The sequence below is a fragment of the Narcine bancroftii genome, chromosome 1, assembly GCF_036971445.1.
Source record: "Narcine bancroftii isolate sNarBan1 chromosome 1, sNarBan1.hap1, whole genome shotgun sequence".
NCBI lineage: Eukaryota > Metazoa > Chordata > Chondrichthyes > Torpediniformes > Narcinidae > Narcine > Narcine bancroftii.
This window is the reverse complement of record NC_091469.1, coordinates 342,216,284-342,237,462: the sequence shown is the minus strand read 5'-3', so window position 1 is coordinate 342,237,462 and position 21,179 is coordinate 342,216,284. Positions and strand designations below refer to the sequence as shown.

General features: G+C 40.1%; 1 protein-coding gene across 1 annotated transcript in view; it reads right to left on the bottom strand.

The window, feature by feature from the left end:
• The window catches only part of LOC138749211 (brain acid soluble protein 1 homolog), a 56,276-nt gene extending 35,575 nt beyond the window's left edge, over nt 1-20,701 (bottom strand). Inside the window, exon 1 of the mRNA XM_069910323.1 lies at nt 20,526-20,701. The gene's annotated coding sequence lies outside the window, so the exon portion shown is untranslated. The remainder of the gene's footprint in view (nt 1-20,525) is intronic.
• Between the last annotated feature and the right edge of the window lie 478 nt (nt 20,702-21,179).

Genomic DNA, 21,179 nt, shown 5'->3' with positions numbered 1-21,179 from the left:
TTCAGCTCACGACACGGCAACTCGGGATTTTTTTAAATGAATATGCATGAAACACATGAAAGCAAAGTCATTCGAGTAATGCTGTACATACTCGCTGCTAACTTTAACATGATCTCTGGATTGAAGGCCATTTTGCTCTTCAGTCTGAGGCTTTTCCGACACAGAGGAATGTCAACCCAGTGACTCTGTACATTGCACAAAGGGTCTACATCACTGTTGACTTTGACCCATGCCTCGCCTATGAGAATATCAAAACTTAGCTATTTAGTTTTAACATTCTTCTTGTGTGAACAGCCACTCTGGAAGGTGTGAAAATTGTCGATGAGAAATTATTTGCAGTAACTGTGTAAAAAACCATAACAGAAATGAACAAAGTCAGAAGTTAAAATACACAAGAAATTAGACAGAGCACCAGCAAAAAGACACTACATTCATTTATTGAAACATTACTCTTTCAAATAAATTTATACTAAATTGTTAATTCAATGGATGAATTTGTGGAAAAGAAATTTCCTTTTGGTGCTGAATGTTAAATGTGCAGGATATGTGTGGAACACAATTTCTGAAAATACACTAGGCCACAAGGAACTGAATTTTGAAAACCAAGCACAATGAGCACAGATGTTTTGTACACGAGGCTAATTTTTTTCCATTGTCTCTTCATGGTTAAAAGGGTTAGCTGACAACAATAATGTAAAGAAATGTAAGGGAATAGGATTTTGTAGAACAGAATGAGCAGTGTGTTACATATAACATGTTCCAAATGTTCAATTAAAGTTAACCAGTGCACTAGGAATGCAGAACATTCTGAAATTTTCCATCAACAAAATTTGCTTGACAAGCAAAATGAAATCTTAATAGAAGATGACGCACTGGGTTATCATCAGCAGGCTAGAATGGGAGTACAGAAGAGCATTCTTATGGTTCAAGGACAGTCAATTCATGACACCAGGCATTTATCCAAAATAACGATGATATCAGGTCAACTTTGAAGACATTCTGTTAAAATGAGTTCTCTCATTTTTCCTTGTGAATTGAGCAACCTTTGACATCAGAAAGTGCTCTGGTCCACTAAAATAAACCAGGAACATTCTTTATGAACTATACTTTCTCAGCCAAATTATCAGGAATGCTGCAATTGGAACCCTCAAATCCGCAAAAAGGAAGAAAAATAAATATTTGAATGGGCTCAGAGAATTTCACTTGCTAATTTTCTAAAGGAATAATTGAACAGGTTACATGGGCTGAAGCAGGAATCCATTTGGTCGCCATTTAAGACTGCATCTTCTGCAATGAGAAGCCCCAAATACATGTTGATTGCTTGAATGTTTCACATCCAATGGTTGCATTTATGAAATTACGGTCTCACAATAAATTTCTGATATGCATGGATATTGACATAAAATGGTGGAATCAAGATGGGCAAGGAGAAAATTGATCATTCTAGACTGGCACATTAGATATTTTGATAAAATGTTTTATTTTATTAAATACCAAGCATTTGCAAGTAGCTCTGTCTTCTGATACAACCCATTTAAAGCAGCTTGTTTCTCAGTCACAAGGCACTTGTTTGGGAGCGGTGATGTGTGTGACGTTGAAACAGAATAGTAAGAGCAAATTTTCAAAATCTGGTATTCTGTGGCTGAATTAGTATTTCAGGAATACAATAAGTAGAGGTTCACTGATATCAAACTTTCTTTGGATACCATAAAATAATTTTATTACAATTCATGGTTCTATAAATGAGGTAGAGTTTATAAGATCCAAATATGTATGATTCCACAGATGATTGAGAAAAAATTGCAATGAAGCATATAGAGCACTTGACGAAGCATGCTTTTTATTAATACTGCATCCCATTTATTGTTTTGTAACTTTTAATCATTAAATTCATCTATTTCAAATTAAGGTCAATTCAGTTTACATCAGAATCAGAAATTATTGGCACGAGCAAGTCATGAAATTCGGTGATTTGCGGCAGCGAACATTCATATTATGAACCATCTTACAACAATAATATTTTAAAAATTAAAATAGCGCACAAAAAGTAAGGCAGTGTCTTTGGTTCATTGATTATTCAGGAATCTGATGGCAAGGGGGTAGAATCTGTCCTTGTGCTGCTGAGTGCTTGTCTTCAGGCTCCTGTACCTTTTTCCTGATGGTGACAGAGTGAAGAGGGCATGGCCTGGGTGGTGGCGGTCTTTGAGGATAAAGGCTGCTTTTTTAAGACACTGCCTGATGAAGATGTCCTCGATAGTATGCCTATGATGTTGCAGGCTGAGTTAACAACGCTCTGAAGCTTTTTCCTTGTCCTGAGAGTTGGCACCTCCATACCAGTCAGTGATGAAACCGGCCAGAATGCTCTCCACAGTACACCTGTAGAAATCTTTGAGAGTCTTCGGTGGCATACCGAATCTCCTCAAACACCTCACAAAGTATAAGCACTGGCGAGCCTTCTTTGTGATTGCATCAACATGGAGGCTCCAGGAGAGATCCTTGGAGATGTTGACACCCAGGAATTTGAAGTGAATACCTGGGTATCAACATCTCTACAGGAGAAATAACATCAATGCTCATGCAAATGCTGCTCCACCAGCAGTGTTAATTGGAATAATACAACCTTCTCTACTCCTTATTTTGTTGTCTGTTTATTAAGATTTATTTAAAAGCAATCATGTTCCTTACTTCAATGCTCCTTGTGGCAGCAGAGTTCAACTTCTAACAACTTTGAATAAAGACACTTGGACCACTCTTGTTTAAAAATTTGCATCTTGAAGGAAGATATATTCCTTGCAAACAATGTACTAGTTCTTTAAAAATTAGTCACAGATTGTATAGCCTTTAATACAGTCTCCTCATTTCCAGCCAACTCTTGTCTCATTCATTTATTTAATTTAAAATAAAGCTGCACATTTACTCCAATGTATAGAGAGTTGGCAGTCATAGCACACAAAAAATGTAAAATCCTCAAAAACATATTTTAACGTATAGAAAAATTGACCACCCCTCAAACTAAGACAGTTCATTGATTTAAGACAAGGCCTTCAGCCAAATCTCATACTGACCAAACCTTTACAGCTTTCTAGAGAACATAGCCCATCAAGTGAAAGCAGCCTCTCAATCTAAAGCTAACCAAACTAATACAGTCCCTCAAATTATTAGTATCTCAATCGGCTACTACCTCCCCCCCCCCCCCCCCCCGAAAAGCTATCATAGACCTAAACTATTAAAATCACTGAAATTTACATAATCTCCATTCTATTATTGCCACTGAAGCTCTCTGTTTTCTGCCCCACTCTACCTCCTTTGATTACATCACTGGAAGGTAGGTCAGCTGTCTTCTCCATCCTCTCTAAGTCAGCATCTCTCAATGTGTTACAATATTTCTTGGGCTCCACACTATCACAAATATTCCCTTTGTCCTTTCCAACCATCCTCCCTGCTCTATAACTTACAACTCTATAACTCTATAACTTACAATATATCCTTTCTATCCTTTCTATCCTTTCCAAACTCATATGGAAGGGCAGTCACCCAAAACAACCTTCTCTCCGCAGATGCTGCCTGACCTGCTGAGTTTTTTTTTGCTTTTTCTGATTTGATTCCTTCAACTAAGACTTCCTTGCAATCTAGTTTGCTCTTCAGCTTATTAAATCCAAGATGAAACCCAGATCAATGTAGGTAAAAAATGAATTGACAATCTTTTTGTTTGAATATTGAATATTGTCCAAACAGAGGTCTCAATGCATTCCTTTGATGGCGTGAAAACACAGGAAATGTTTCCACTGCATTGAAAATCAACATGAGATAATCGGAACAGACTGTAGAAGTCCAAAAATCTGAACTGCTCAGGGATTGGATTGGTCTGGATTTTCAGATTTTCCAGATTCTCAAACAGTACTTTTAAAATTCAAATGTAAGGAGGAATAAAGAGATGAACAGGTAAATGATAGTTTATTCATTAGCAAGTGCAGCATGTGTAATTTATCAAAACGAGCAGTTCTGAAGAAAAATGAAGTGGTCGCTTGTTGCCGCTGTACATCTGCATGCACACAAAAGCCAACTAAAATGAAAAACGTTTGAGAGCTTCAGAGACCAGATTCTCACGTGGTTCGAATTTTTGGATTTCTACTGCATTTGATCTGGCCAGTTCCTCATGCTCACCCATCTACATCTACTATACCATTCTCACAATCACATGAACATTTGAGCCCCTTCTCCCCATCAGTCCAACATGCTCCAAGTGTCTGCTACAGCTGGGCCACAAAACAGACCAGTCTGTAAGCACCAACAGATCCTGAGACGGCAGAGTCTGTGGCCGGACTATCAGAGGGCTGCACAGATCTGCTACTTCAGCACTCTAGCACCCCAGGTTCAATTCTGTCCAGGTAGAACTAGTCACAGGTGTGGATCCAGGGGGAGTGAGGAGCAGAGACACAGTGCTCCTCTGCAGGGATCACATGGTTTCACACCACACAAGCAACGAGTCCGGGTTGTAGGCTAATTAGCCAGTGCACCATGTCTGCGTTGTGGAGGTGAATGGAAAAATTTCTTTACTCAAAGAATTTTGAGAATGTGGAACTTATTACTTCAAAATTAGGTGGCATGGCTAGTGTTGCAGATAGTGCAATGCTGTTACAACGCCAGGGACCAGGATTTGAATTCAGCGCTATCTGTAAGGAGTTTGTATGTTCCCCTTGGGTCTGCATGGGTTTCCTCTAGCTGCTCCGGTTTCCTTTCACTGTTCAAAATGTACCAGGGGTGATAGGTCCATTGGGTGTAACTGGACAGCATAAGCTTGAAAGAGCCTGTTAATGTGCTGTATGTCTAACGTTTAAAAACCTCAAGGAACAATTGCACCAGATAACCTCATACATGGAATAATCATCCACCTCAGTAAAACATCATTTCTGATCATATTTCTGAGTACTATAGAACACTACAGCACAGAAAAAGGCCTTTCATCCCTTCTAGTCTGTACTGAACTATTACTATATACGCTTGCATAATAATCGAGTTTTGGAGACCAATTTTTCAGGGGAAATTTGGGGGGGGGGGTGTTCAACTTTTACACAGATACTACTTTCGACTGTGTTAAACACTTGCATTGTTTAAGGTGTCAGGAACTTGGATGGCTGGATGTCAAGACGAGGCTTCGCAGTCGGGGCTCTGGGAGCTCCGATGGGCGAGTGGCCAAGGTGAGGATCAGCGGTCAGTGCGTCAGGATCTTGGGCAGGAGGGCGAGAGGGGTGAGGATCCATGGTCCTGGCGTTGGCATTTCGCATGGGCAGGCAGACGGGATGGAGGGGTGTCCACTTTTACATGGAATATCCGGAAAATACACAATTTTTAGGCCAAATAAGATGTGGGATGTCAACAATTCCACAAGTATATAATGGTATTCTGCCAAGTCCTACTGACCTGCATTCTGACCATATCTCGTCATATCCCTCCCACCCATGCACTTATCCAAATTTTTCTTAAATACCAACATTGAACCTGCATTCATCAATTCAGTTAAGCAGCTCATTCCACACTCTCCCCTCTCTCTAATTAAGAGATTCCTTCTAATGTTCCCTTTAAACTTTCCCCCTTCTCCCTTAATCCATAACTTCTTGATTTTATCGCTTCTAACTTCAGTGGAAAAAGCTGCTTGCATTTATTCTATCTATACCTATCTTCTTTTTATGTAGTATCAAATTGCCCCTCATTCTTCTATGCTCCAGGGAATCAAGTCCAAACCTGTTCAATCTTTCCCTGTAGCTCAGTTCTGCCAGTCCCAGCAACATTCTTGTCAATATCCTCTGCATTGTTTCAGTGTTATTGATTGAAAAATGGAAGAGATGCAATTACAACAGCATTGTCACGGGTGTGGATCCAGGGGGAGTGAGGAACAGAGACACAGTGCTCCTCTGCAGGGACCAACTGCCCAGTCCAAATGCTGAAGTCTTTGTACAGGCTTTAAATAGCCTGATAAAGGAGATGACTTTTTTTTTAAATCCTACAGTTCTGCGGTATGTGCCCCAGATGGTGGAACCTGTGCTGGCAGCAGCCTCGAGGGTTGGGAGACTCCGAGGGAGCAGTGCACCAGCACAAGGCACCACCACATCTCCTATTGAGAAAGAGAAGCAAAGGAGACAACCCAACAGAATGGCGACAACGGCAGCAAACCAACGAGGGGCTCAACGATGGAAGGGCCCACCCAGGCTGCGAGCTGCTTCAGACGTGGGCACACGGGATGCGGGCTGCTGGAGACTAGCTCATAGAATCACATATCTGAACTGGGAATCGAGGGGGTGCTGAGGATGAGAAGGGCACCCAAAGGGCCTGAGACACCGAAGGCTTCCTGATTGTGTTGGTTTGGTTCTGGAGCTTGGGTGGCCAATGGGTTGAACAAGGGGCTGTGCAGTTGCAGAGGCTGCGGGAGTGCTGGAGTCGAATCCACGGACACTCAATGTCTCTGAAGAGACTCTCTTTTTCTTCAGGTGTACCAGGCACTACTAATGGCAACTCTTTGCCTGTCCTATGGCAGACTAAAGGAAATTTCATGTAATATTACCTTTTCTGTTTTATTACATGACAATAAAAAAGAATTTTAAATCTTGAATTCTTCCTGCAGTTAGATGACCAAAACTGCACACAGGACTTCAAATTTGGCCTCACCAATGTCTTAAACTACTTCTAAACTCAATACTTTGATTTATGAAGGTCAATGTTCCAAAAGCTCCCTTTATGACCCGATCTACCTGCAACTCCATTTTCATAAAATAATGTATCTATATTCCTACATCCCTCTGTTCTACCACACTCCTCAGACCCTTACTCTTTACTGTGTATGTCCTACCTTAGTTTGTTTTTCCGAAGTGCAAAACCTCACATTTGCCTGCATTAAATTCCATCTGCCATTTTGCAGCCCATTTTCCAACTGGTCCAGATCCCTCTGCAAGCATTGAAAGTCTTCCTTATTGACAAGTACACCTCATATCTTTGTGTTACCTGGAAACTTGCTTATCCACTTACCACATTATCATCCAGATCACTGATATAGATGACAAACAACAATGGACCCAGCATTGATCCTTGAGGCACACTACTCGTCATAGGTCCCCAGTCAGGGAGGCAATCATCCACTACCACTCTCTGACTTCTCTTGTAAACCCAATGTCTATTCCAGTTTACTACCTCACCATGAACACTGAGCCAATGAACCTTCCTGATTTCATATAATACAGTAGCCCCCCCCCTTTATCCGCAGGGGATATGTTCCAAGACCCCCTAGTGGATGCCTGAAACTGCAGGTAGCACTAAACCCTATGCAGGGTATGTGCTGATTAATGTCCATGATATGTTCTGTGAAATTGGGCATTATGCTATGTTGACATTGAACGAACACTATATTATATACATAGCAAAGCTATACGGTATACTGTAATGTACCTGTACACTTTTTATTTGTAAGTAGGGATCAGTGTGGTGATCGACATGGGGCTGAGGCCCTCTCATCTTAAACCTATGCCCTCTGGTTCGAGAAGTCTATCTGATGAAAAAGTCTGTGAGAATTTACTTTTTCCATGGACTTCATAATTGTATAACCCTTTTTAAGGTCACCCCTTATCTTCCTGTGCTTCAGGGGATAAAGACAATCTATCTAACCTTTCCCGATACAACAAATCCTCCAGAACCAGGATCGTTCTGGAGAATCTACTCTGGACCCCTTCCTTTTTACAGCTGGGTGGACAGAACTGCACATTGTGCCTCAAGTGTAGTCTCACCAGCACCTTCACAATGACGTGAGATCCCACCTTTTGCACTCAATACTCCACTCAATGAAGAAAGGCATGTCAAGCACCTTCTTCACAACCTTGAGTCATCATTTTCCTGAACTGTGCACCTGTACCCCAATGTTTCTCTGCTCTACAACACCCTCCAGTGCCCTGCCATTTACCATGCCAATTCTCCCCAAAGTGACTTACCAAAGTGCAGCATTAACTTAGCAGAGTTAAGTTCCATTTTCCACTCCTTGGCTCACCTTCTTAAATCTTCTAAATCCTGTTGTAAAGTTAGATACCCTCCCCCTCTCTCCACTACATCCTTAATTTTGACATCATCTACACATTTATTAATCATAATTTTTATATCGTGACCCAAATCATTAATATAGCTAACAAAGAGTGTTAGAGACTGCACCAACCCCAACAGCACTCCACTGGTAACAGGCACCCAATTAGTAAAGCAATCCTTCCACTAAAGCCAGTTTGGGATCCAACACACAAAGCCAAGTTGACTTCCTCTCTGCATTCCCTGCCTGTAAAATTCCTGATGGATCCTATCCCCCAGAAACCTCTCCAGCAACTTTCCCACTAATGACATCAGGCTCTCAGGCCTATAGTTCCCCGGCTTGCCCTTGGCGCTCTGTTTTAATCATAGTATAACAACTGCTGCCCTCCAGATTCTGGCACATCATATATGGTCCAGGATATTGCGACTTAGATGCTTAATGTTGTAGCTTCCATAATCATTTACTCAGTAAATACTGATGAGAAATAATAATTTAAAAATCTCACCCATCTCCTGTGGCTCCATACAAAGATGACTTTGTTAATTTTTAATTGGACAACATTTCCCCACAGCCACCTGTTAATCCCTACTATGCGGTAGAATACCATGGGATTCCTCCTTTATCTAGCCTATCAGATCCATCTCATGCCCCTCTTTTTGCCCTTCTGATTTCCTGCTTAGGCAGACCCCTACGCCCCTTATACTTACCAATATTGATCCTGACCAGACCCTCAATATCCCCGGTCAACACAAGGTTCCTTAAAATTGCCTGCCTTAACCTTCATCCAAGTAGAAACATGCTGTTCCTGAACTCTATTATCTCACTTTAAAAGCCAGGTTTTACCTCCAAACGCTCTCTCAATCAATCTCTGCAAGTTCCCGCTTAATGCCTCCAAAATCAACTGTGCTCATTTAGGACATTGAGGACTGGTCCTTTTTTTCTCCACAACAACTTAAAATTGGGACTTCACTCACTCTTCTTATCTTGTTCCCTGATGGGAGGTCCATTGTTGTGCCCTGTCAAACCCTTTGGACTATGGGTGACCCAGTCAACATTATATCTTCCAGCATACTGCCTGACTATGTTTACATTTATCACGTTTCCTTCATATTTGCTTCTTCAATTTCCATAGACAATTGGGGACCTATCATGTGATTCCATCAAAGTGATCATTTGTTGTTATCTTCTTTTGCATTCTGTCGATTATGATTCATTTTCTGAAAACCAGCTTTGTTGAAAGTCGTAAGGATTCAGGAACTACAATATGTTGAGTAATCAAAATCTGCTGTCTTTAATGAGCAGTTGAGAGAAAGCACTTCCCTGGGGTAAAAGGAAAACCAGCAAAACAAGAAACAGGACTCTTTCTTTCACAACTCCAACTGCTACTTACAAAAGGTTGGGGTGAGCTGTGAGTGGTGTTCTGCATGTGATAGAAAGAAAAAGGAAGTAAAATGTATGCTTTTAGTTAACATTCTTCCTCCATTAAATGGCAAGAGAAGAGAGAGAATGCATTTTGCAGCAAAGACAGATGTTATCAGATGTTAAACATGTTCTGGGGTATTCAACAATTTTTTGGTCATGTAATCAGAAAAAAAATCTTGTAAATCATCTTAGGTTTCAGCTATAGTCTGCATTCAAATGTGATAGATTTTCATTTTCTTGTTCTAGTGTACTAAGGATTTATTTTCCTCTTCTAGTGTACTGAAGCTTCACTTCAACTTAATATCACAAAAGAAAAATAACAAAATTAGGCTTATAATTATCCCATATAAAATAGTTCGAACCTCAAAACAGAGCAATAAGAAAAGTGCAACAGAACATATTAATGAAACTTCCCAACATACAATTTTAATCAACTATAATGGAAATGATATTCTCCCCATCTCACTCTTTACAATTATAAAATCAAGTTCTGCTCCTTTGAGATGAGTAACTTCAGCTTTGCTCTGACCTTTCTTGTTCATTATGTTCTGCTCAATACAAACTTATTTTTAACTTACCAAGTCTGCAAAACAGAGGCACAGAAGTGGAAGGATCAAACTTTCCCAAAAATGAGGAAGAAAGTCCCTGGTGAAAAATATTACTTGGTGTTTGCCTCGAAATAGCAAATGTCCTGCCAAACTTAACTGATTTGGATGAATGGCCAGAATGACAATAAAACTAATAGCTGGCTGGGTCCAATTACTTAAGCACAGAAGCATATATTTACACAATCTGGGAATATGAGGTTCACATGAGGCAAAATAAAAATCTCATGAACAAAAAGACAACAATCAACAAATTCGTCCTCCAACAGATTTTAATGACAATTTCAAAGCTGTGACTTTTGTCGACAGCAAAATTTAACACTGTAAATTTTACAGCATCAATGACTAAAGACACAAAAGTGAATGTGATTTAGTGTAAGGAAACTGATCAATGCATTTAAACCACTTTTACAGGAAAAACTCAGATTTTTAGTTTAAAAAAAGAATGACTTGCCATCAGTTCACTTCAATGTACAATAAAAAGATTTCAGCAACTGCATTTGCTTGTGTTTATGATAATATTGTGATTATGATGTTCACAATCGAGAAATTTGCAGCAGTCATATGCAGAGACATGAATTCATGTTGGAGGCTGGGGAATTTAAATTCAGCAAACTATAAAGTTGGAATAAAGTTCTTATATAAGTAATTGTGACCAATTGCTGTTATAAAGATTCATTTGATATCCTCAGGAAAATAAATCTGTCAGTCTAACCCATTCTGATGTACATGTAATGTCAGGTTGAGAGCAAAATGACTAAAATACGCTACAGAGGCAATCAAGTGCAGTTACAGATTTTTTTTAAAATAAAGCAAAAGCGATTGCATCAACTGAATATCTGCATGATGAAGCAAGTTTCTGGCGAAGAAACCACAACAAACACTTGCATTTCAATTAAAATTCAAGGTAAATTAATCTATTTATGAATTATCAGTCATGATGGTTTATAGTCTAGTGGTCAATGGAATGGTTCTCTTCTGTGCCCATTAAGTTAGTATAAACAAATAACAGGTCAAATTTTGAATCTTCTTGAGAAACAGTTTCAGTCTTGAATCTACAGTATTTGCTCCTGCATCAGTTACAGTCTCTTACAGTGAATGGTGGCTACATAATTCCCAAATTTTCTTCATCCACTGAAAGCAAGTAAACAAAAGTCATGTAAACCTCATGAATTTTATGTCAGCAAAAAAAGGCAGCGATAATCACACTGAAGGCAAATCTTCATTAGACATAAAATGCTGATATTCACTGCTGTCATGTGCCAATAATGCACAGAGCTTCAAACTAACTTATTTTCCCCTCACTTTTTTCTGCATTCTCAGACATAACCATGATGCTGTCATTTGAACATTTGAGCACAGAGGGGATAGGTGACATCTCATCAGTTCATATACTACTTACCCAATCTTCACAAAGATACCTAAAAATAGATTAGAGATCATACTCCATCTTCACTTTTTGCTTATTATGGATAGATTAGGCATTTGTTACATATGTGGAGGAAATAACAATCTTAATTTTTAAATAAACTCACAGGATCACAACATTGGAAACCATTGGACAGGTAGCAGGTGTTGATGGGAATAGACAGGAACCTGCAGATAAATAACAAGACATCTGGCAACTGGGAGCCTTTTACGAGCGAGTTCAGAGTTAACGTCTTCTTGTTAGGGTGAGCAAAAAGGCTTGGAGGATTAGGGAACCCCAGCTGATGAATGATATTGAGGCTTCAGTTTGAGAAAAATGTAGGCAGACGTCTGATACAGGCAGCTGAGAATAAGGGATGTAAACATATACCAAAGAAAGAAACAAAGAGAGCAAAATGTGGACATGAGATTTCCTTGGCAGACAAGGTAAAAGAAAATCTAAAGAGATCATATAATTATATCATGAGCAAAAGGGTAACTTGGAAAAGAATAGTCCATTTAAAGATTTGTGTGGTTATCTATGTGTGGAACCACGGGAGATGAGCAACATCTTAAAGAGTTCAGACAACAGCCCTGAAACATGTTGACATTAGGAAAGTGGAGTTGTTGACAACCTTGAAGCACACAAAGGTGGTTAAATCCCCAGGGCTTGTGGAAACTAATCTTGGAAGTTGTGGGAAGCAAGGGTATAAATTGATGGAATTATGGCAGAGATTTTTGTATCTTCCTTAGCCATGGGTAAGGAAACTGGATGGTGGTTAACACTGTGCTTCTATACAAGAAGTGTTGCAAGGACATGCCAGGGAACTACAGGCTGGTGAGCCAAATATCAGTGGTGGGAAAGTTACTGCAGGAGATTTTGAGAAGCAGGATCTGTTTGCATTTAAAAAGGCAAGGGCTGGCTGGAAATAGTCAGCTTGGCTTTGTGTGCATGGGATAATAAGCCTCACAAATGTAACCGTATTTTAGTTTGAAGAGGTGACCAAGTTTTCTGAGGGCAACGTGGAAGATGTATTATCTACATGATTAATTGCGCGGATTTTGTCAAGATCCCACGTGATAGATTGGTCCGGAAGACAAGATCACATGAGATCCAGGGTGAGCTTGGGAGTTGGATGGAATATTGACTTTTGGGAAGTTGTCAGAAGGTGGTAGTGAAAAGCTGTTTTTCAGATTGGATGTAATACGGCCAGTGGAATGTCACAGGGAATGGTATACTCATGATGAGCAAGTTTGCAGAAAACCAAAATTGGCAGTGTGATGGAGAGTGAAGAATGTTGTCCCAGATTACAGCAGGATCTAAACCAACTGAGATAGTGAGAAAGGGAGTGGAACATAGAATTTAACTCAGACAAGTGCAAAGTGATGTATCTTAACAAGTTAAACCAGATCTTATTCAATAATTTCCAGTGCCCTGGGGAGCATTATAAAAGACAGAGACTTAGGGTTATGAGTGCGTAGTTCTCTGAAAGTGGCCCCCAAGGTTGAAAAAGTGGTGAAGAAGATAGATGACATGTGTGCCCTCATTGGAAAGAATATTGCACACAGGTAAAAACACACAGAGCTGGAGAAACTCAGCAGGTCAAGCAATGTCCTTGATGTAGCAAATTTAAAAATACTTAACTGACATTTCGGGTTTGAGCCCTTCATCAAGATATGGGAATATGTTGATAGGCATCCAAACAAAGAAGTTGTGGGGAAGGGGTGGTCACAAGCCAGGAGGCGATAGGTGAAGGGAGGGAGGGGACACCAGGTGATATGAACTGCACATAGAGCAGGGGTGTCAAACTCAAATTCACGGAGGGCCAAAGTTAAAAACTTGGACTAAGTCGAGGGCCGAACTCAATATTTATTGAAAATTTTCAACAACATCTGCATGTTTTCTCTTCTTTCAACATATGTAATGTTAAACTTTAGGATATAACTTTAGGAGGATAATGTTACAGGTCAGGAGTAGGTAGCTCAAGTTCACCCTTTGCTTGACCTGAGGGAAACCTATTTGGTCCCTGTGGAGATGTAGTCAGCATTCACAGGCTGTGTCCATTTTGGCCTTCATCAGGACTCAGCATTTCCTGCTCACTCCTAGGCTCTAGGCCTCTATTCACCCTCGACCCACCATCCCTCTACCTGACCAGTCCTTTACCCAACCTCTACTCACCCCTCACTCCACTCGCTCTGCCTCTACCCACCCCATCCTATTCACACCCCTCTACTGCCTCTCCCCTCAACCTGTTCCTCCCTCTACCCGTCTCTCACCTTCTAATCACCCCTCCCCTACTCGCCCTGCCCCTCCCCTTTTACTTCTTCCCTATCCACCCCTCCTTCTACTCATCCCTCCCTCTAACAGCCCCTCGCACCACCATAACTTCCCCTGCCCATTACTCCTCACCAACACCCTCTGCCCACCCCTGCTTACCCACCCACTCAGGCCCAGCGCGCTGCCGATCAGCCTTTGCGGACAGCCACCATCTCTCTCTTCACGTGTAGGGCCGAACCAGCCATCCCTGGGGTCCGCGCGGGTGCAAGCGCTGAAGGCCGTGGCGACCGGGAGAAGTGCGCTCGCGCTGTGGAAGGACCATCCGGTGCCAGTCGCTCGGGGCTCGCGCTGCCCGGGGGCCGTGCGCAGCCTGCCATGCCCGTCGCGCCGACAGGAAATCACAGGCGCTCGCCAATCCACCTGACAGGTGGGAGAAGTGACTGGTTGTGCGGGGAGCCTTCCAACTGGCTTGCCGGCTGATGACATCGACAGACTTCTCGTGTTACAATGGGGAAGGATGTGCAATGAAGGGGGAGGATGGTGGGGGTGACATTACCAAAAAACAGCATCAGCTCTCGCTGCAGGGCGGGCCACCTCTAATACATTTTTGAAATGATCTTGCGGGCCAAATATAATTATATCGCGGGCCAAATTTGGCCCGCGGGCCAGAGTTTGACATGTGTGACATAGAGGAAGGATGTGATTAAGCTAGACAGGGTGCAGAAAGGTTCACAAGGATATTACCAAAAGAGCTGAGGTTATGAGGAGAGATTATATAGGATGGGATGGTTTTCCCTAGAGCAAAGAAGACTGAAGGAGAACCTTACAGAATTTTATAAAATCATGAGAGACATAAATAAAGTGGATGTCACAGTCCTTTCCCTATGGTACAGGAGTCTAAAACTAGAGGCCCTGCTTCAAGATGAGAGGGGAGAAATTGAAGGGGACTTGAAAAGCCATTTTTCCCCCCCCCACCCAGAATGTGATGAGTACCCAGAATCAGCTGCCAGAGGAAATGGTAGAGGCTGATACAGTGACAAAATTTAAAAGCATTTGGACAGGCTCATGAATAAGATAGGTTTTAGAGGGGACTAATACTGATAAAGAGGACCCACTCGGGAAGGCACGATGGTTGGCATGGATAAATTGGGCTAAAGAGCCTGCTTCCATGCTCTCCAAGTCTATGACTCGAATGAAGCTCTATTAAGATCTCATGTTTCCACGATGTTGTAAAAAACACAAACCTGCAAATGCTAGGATCTTGAGCAAACAATGAACATTTCAGGTCTGGACCATTTATCAAATTATGTTGTGTGTTCGTTTTTGGTTCATGGAATATTTAATTCACTGGACATAATTAACCTTCTGACACTTTATCACTTAGGGCACTTAATCCTAAAACATCTTGGGAATGATTTTAATTTCTACATGAACAGTTCATTCCAATAATAAACCATGGACCAGATATATTACTGTAATTCTGTTTTTTTACTCCTCAGAAGGTGACTGATCTGCTGAATAATTACTAGCATTTTCTGGTTTTATTTTAACTGAATTATTTTAATTTTGGATTCAAGCTAATTTTTAAGAAAGTAATCTTCTGTCTTTCAGCTATTCCGATAAAATAGATTTACTAAATTGATACTAAATCTTCTGAAATAAAAGGAAAATGTGCAAGAGGGAAAGTGTCAGAATTCCAAAAGCATCAAACATAAAAATTCAATCACAAAATTCTATTGTATTTAATAGGATTAGAGGAGTATTAAATGGATCTGAGGATTACTCTTGGTCTCTTATGCTACATAACAGAATAACACTGGGCTGCAATCCAATTTATTATATGGTTATCCTGTAAGGCTAACTCAGCATAAGCATTTACTTTACAAAGCTCATCTTATGACACATCGTTTAAAATGTACATGATGTCTGAATTTCTTAATTTCATTGATATTTATTGTAGATATTTCAGTAATATAATCTTAACAAAACTACTGTGAGATTTAATGGTAATATTATGTAAAAAAAATAAAATATTTTATTAATCTTTGTTCAATATTGCTGTTACCTTGACACTAAGATGATTTAAGATAAGCAAAAGTAAACATCTTAAAACATTACTTATTTATTTTCATAAGACATTTAGGGGAGGGGCCTTACTGAATTAAATTTATTACAATTCCTTGCAGACATCTGAAAAGATTTGGAGGAATGAAACAGTTTCAAGCAGGTAGACAAATTTTCTTTGCATGAATTGTTCACGGCAAGCTAATATATTTAGAATGAAATGTAATTACAATCTAACAGTTTATGCCAATAATTGTTCCTTTTGTGCAATCTTTGAACCTTGTCATTTTCTTTTAGCAAATCATGCCTCAGCACATAAAAGGTCATTCCTTGATTCAGTACTTGTGATTTGAAGCAAGGCCATTTGGCCATGTTTTAAATCTGAGGGTCATATCGGATCTCAGATATTCTTATGAGACTGATTTGTGGTAAGTTTAGTTCCCATTTCACATGTTTTAGATAACCATCAAATTGACACATCAGATGAGTGAGAAGTCGACACAGCCATTACAGATATGTTAATCTGCCAATTATTGGATTTAGATGATTACTAATGGAATAAAGTGTTTTGACTGACATGAGAAGTTGCCATATATTAAATTAATTACACATGCTTAAGAATCAAACTTGTTGACCAATGTAAAATGCACAAGCATGCATTAATCAATTTATCCAAATGAACACTGCAGAGGATTATAGAGCAAAGAGCAATGGTGAGAATGTCAACCTCAGTGTCTTCTGTACCTGAGATCCAGTTGGCAGCGAATGATAAAATAAAATATATCAATTTAACATAGCAGACCAGTGGCATCATGCAGATATCTTTGAGGATTTTTGTTCAGTAAGGTCTGATCTTGGGTGATCAGTATTCAATGAAGTTGATACCTGACAGTCTGCTCCAAAAAATTCAACGTTACAACCATCTGAACTAATTTTTATTAAGCCAGCAGAATGCAGTTAATTCTAAAGAGAATGCAATGTATGTCATCATTGATGGGTTGATTTCATCCAATTGGCTTGCAATTTTATACACAGACCATCCTGCTGGTAAAATACATTCAAACCCCTACTTGTAACCATTTTGAGAAACTGCAATTCAAGCTAGAAGAAATATGCAAAAGTTAATGGTGAAATCCACACATATCTAAATCAAATTTTTTTAAATGGTCCAAATATGAAAAGCATAATTTACTACCTACGTGCACCCTCTGAGCTGATTCTCTCCTCACTGATGCTACCAGACAAGGTGAGAGTTCTGTGTTTTCTGGGGAGGAAGGGAATGGGTTACTTCAGCTTCCCAGCAGCATGTTTGCTTTGCAAAGAGAGTGATCTGTGCATTTCCAGAATTTGCTTTCTAATTTTCAGTGTTTGCAGGTTTTCTTTTTACACCGTGAAACTATAAACTCCCTGTTGAATAAACAAGATTTTTTTTTAAAACAATGGGTCTAAAGCTTTCCTCTTTTCTCAACAAAGACTAAGCAATTAAAGAAAGGAGCTGGTAAGTACAAGATACAGAACTCCAGGTGAGAACATAGGAAAGAAAATTAGAAGAAAAGACATTGTCAAAAGTTTGCCTCCAGTGTATGGGAACATATTTCCAAGTATTGAGGTACAGCTGCTCTTGAGCTTCTCCATAAATTTCAGCATCTTGAGTGGTTTTATTCTGTACATGATCTACAGGGAACATTAAGATCTCAATATCCATTGTGGTAATCAAATAAACTGATTGAATCCTACTAATTTCCAAACAGATGAGTCCAAAACCAATTGCATATTGTTAAGCCTATCAATATAGAGGCAGAATTTGAGGAGAACTGAAGGGATATCAGCATCTGGCATCACCCAAGATCAGACCTTACTGAACAGAAATCCTCAAAGATATCTGCATGATGCCACTGGTCTGCTATGTTAAATTGATATATTTTATTTTATCATTTGCTGCCAACTGGATCTCAGGTACAGAAGACACTGAGGTTGACATTCTCACCATTGCTCTTTGCTCCATAATCCTCTGCAGTGTTCATTTGGATAAATTGATTAATGCAAGCTTGTGCATTTTACATTGGTCAACAAGTTTGATTCTTAAGCATGTGTAATTAATTTAAGATATGGCAACTTCTCATGTCAGTCAAAACACTTTATTCCATTAGTAATCATCTAAATCCAATAATTGGCAGATTAACATATCTGTAATGGCTGTGTCGACTTCTCACTCATCTGATGTGTCAATTTGATGGTCATCTAAAACTTGTGGCTCTGCTCAATAAGGGATTATGTACTTGCGAGGAATCTTGAATATCATTCATATAGAAAACTTAAATAGTATACATATTTTTTGTAACGTTTAATGTAAATCCATTTAAGAAACCAAAGTTGCAGCCATTTCATAAATTTACTTTAACATTATAAACCTTAAATAACAAACAATTAAGATCCATCCGACCTTGTATATATTTCCAGCAAGCTTTAGTTCTTGCAATTACCAGGAACTGTCCAATGTGAAAATATTTGACAAGGGTAAAATCAGGGAAGGTGCAAAACTGCAAACCTTTACAATGATTTTACATTTTTAAACTTTAACTTACACTGCCATGAAAGAGGAGAAACACCACCCAGAAAGTAGAATGTTAACATTATCACACCAGCCTGTTCTGTTTCTGTACAGAAACTGAACAAAGAATGATAATGCAACTAGCAATACAATTATTGAAAGCTTCACACATTGCTAAACCACAATGTTGAAAAGGCAAGTGTGATCATGGAGGAATGAAATTACTACTTAAGAAAATGTAGGCAAGGAATTCAATACCGGGCATTGCTCAGGATTGGAGGAGGAAAATAATGAAGATCATGCCATATGAATTACTCAACAACATACTGAAAGTACGACTAAATAATTGAATTTTAAAAGAATATTATCACAGATATTTTATGTTCTATATAAAATGGCACATTTTGCTTTGCAAGATACCATATCAGCAATGAACCATAACACTGCAGATCATATTGAATACAGTCATTATATTCACCTTCTCCCAGGATCTTTTTAACAATTAACAATTGCTTCCGGAACTATAAATCAGATGTAGAAAATTGTATTGACTGGTGTTTAGCCTTGGTGATCTGTGATTAAGAAAATGCCTCATTCTGACTCTTGACAAGCTTATGGTGAAAGACACCGAAGTGGAACTTATTTGTACAGTCTAGGTATATATTGATGCTGTGCAAAATTTTAAAAGAAAAATAATTTTAGAACTGAATATTGTATGTTTATTTGAATAATATGATTTGGGGAAAAAAATGTTTTTTTTTAAAAAAGCACAGAAACCAGTGCGAGTACTGTTTCAAATTGGTTTCAAAGAGCCAAGCCTTTATCCTAAGCACCCTGCCTGGAATTCCTAGTCGGTGCCAGACTACATCCCCGGGCTTGCCTGTACTGAAGGTCTGTGGTGTAACTTTTTTTTAAACTGATCATTCTTACAGGGTTTTTTTTTTCACTTGCTCATTAGAAGTATAGACCACAGAGAAATGTTTCCAGAATTACGAGATTAAACTTCGAAACCACAAGGCTATTACATGTAGGTGAATGATGCTTCATCGCAGACATAGGTCGGAATCTGGAACTGAATGAGGGGAAGATTTCCTATTGTCCCACTGCCTGGACTGAGATGACAGAATGATTCATGGAGATGTCTTCGTTCCCCACCCTAGAGCGAAGCGCATGCGTCAGGGGAAACAAAGGAAGCAAATTGCCATATACGTTAAATCTACTGCAGTCTCTTACGAGAAATGCACGCCCGGATCGTGCATAAAGGGGTATTGCGCTTTATAATGTGATGGGGAAGTCTGCTTGCAATAATTCTGCATGCCCCGATGCAGGCAGGGTATTTGTTTTAATGTGCCTCCTCTCCAGAACAGAGGATCTGTGCACTTTCTCCCGCAGGCATCAACCCTGTGCATCGGGAAGAACGATTCCAGATGTTTTCGACCGAAAAGATGCCCATCATTTACAGTAAACTCTTTCCTAACCATCACAAGAGTCATAAAACCAGGGGCTGCATCAGAGCGATAAATTCGCTTCCTCGATGGGAGATGGCTTGCTTTGCGAGGGGTCGCCATTGTAACTACACTGCTATTTTATTGTTATTGACAGATCTGTCTTCATCCCATTCTAGCAACCTGAAATAATGATACTTAAAATGTTATTCTGCCCAGATGTTAGGAATCAACAGCCATTAACTATGCCCCTCGATGATGATCACACCATGAAACGTTTTTTTTACAAAAGATCAGACTAATGCAGCTGTCGTCCTCTTGCTGGGAGCTTGGGCTTGTCTCCGAAAACGTACACGGTAGTGAGTCCCCCATTCGCGACAGGTTACTCAGCTCAGACTTGTTGACTTACACCTCTGCAGATCCCCTCGCAATACTTTGGCAAAGCTTTAGATGTCCAAAAAAAATAGTCTATGAAATTATAGGGTGGAACGAACTGACACCTCATCCAGTCACACAGCCCCACAAAGCGCTCACGCTTGCTGCTCAGCGCAGGGGCTGCAGTCCCCGAGTCCCACACATCATTCAAGCCGTCGTTCCGCTGGAGACCAAATCCTGGGTTTTTTGTAATATATATGTGGGTATATACACGCCAGGGTACATTTCTGTACAGAGAGGCACCGCATCAACCCCTTACCGTTATTCCGATCGCCCCTTTTCCCTGCTGCCCGGTCGGTCCGAAGCTGGACTTCGCCTGCGCTGCTCGTATCTGACTGTGAAATGGGGAGGAGGAGTGGAGGGGATTTACGCGACACTCCTCCTCCTCCGCCGCCCGCCGCTGCTGCATTTCGCTTTAAGACTGTGGGCAGGAGCGATTCAATCTCAGCACATTGGTAAAATAATATCCGAGATGGCGCTGTGAGCGCATTTGGGAACGGGAACCCACATCACGTGCCTTTTTTGGGGTCCGAATTCCGACTTTAAAAACAAAAAGTCAGCTTTGAAGTATTTCAATCAAGAGTTTAATTCTCAATTTTTCATGCTCGCCCTCTTTGTTCTTACAAATTCGACGCAATTCCTGAGATCTCCCTCTCACACGTCCATAAGATTTTTTTTTGCACGAAATTATTAATGAAACGGATACGTTTTCTAACTCTATTGTTTTCTCCTCAGTGGGTGCAGTGGTTGGGATGGGAAGAATTGGAGACAGGCTATCCATAGGTGCTTTCCTGAACCGATTCCCCCAATTCACATGTAAGGTGCCTTATTGGGTGGGGCTGTTACAACCAGGAGTTATTCCTGTTAAATACTAGAAACGGATGAAACCAGAAGGCGCTGTAAATAGCCAAAG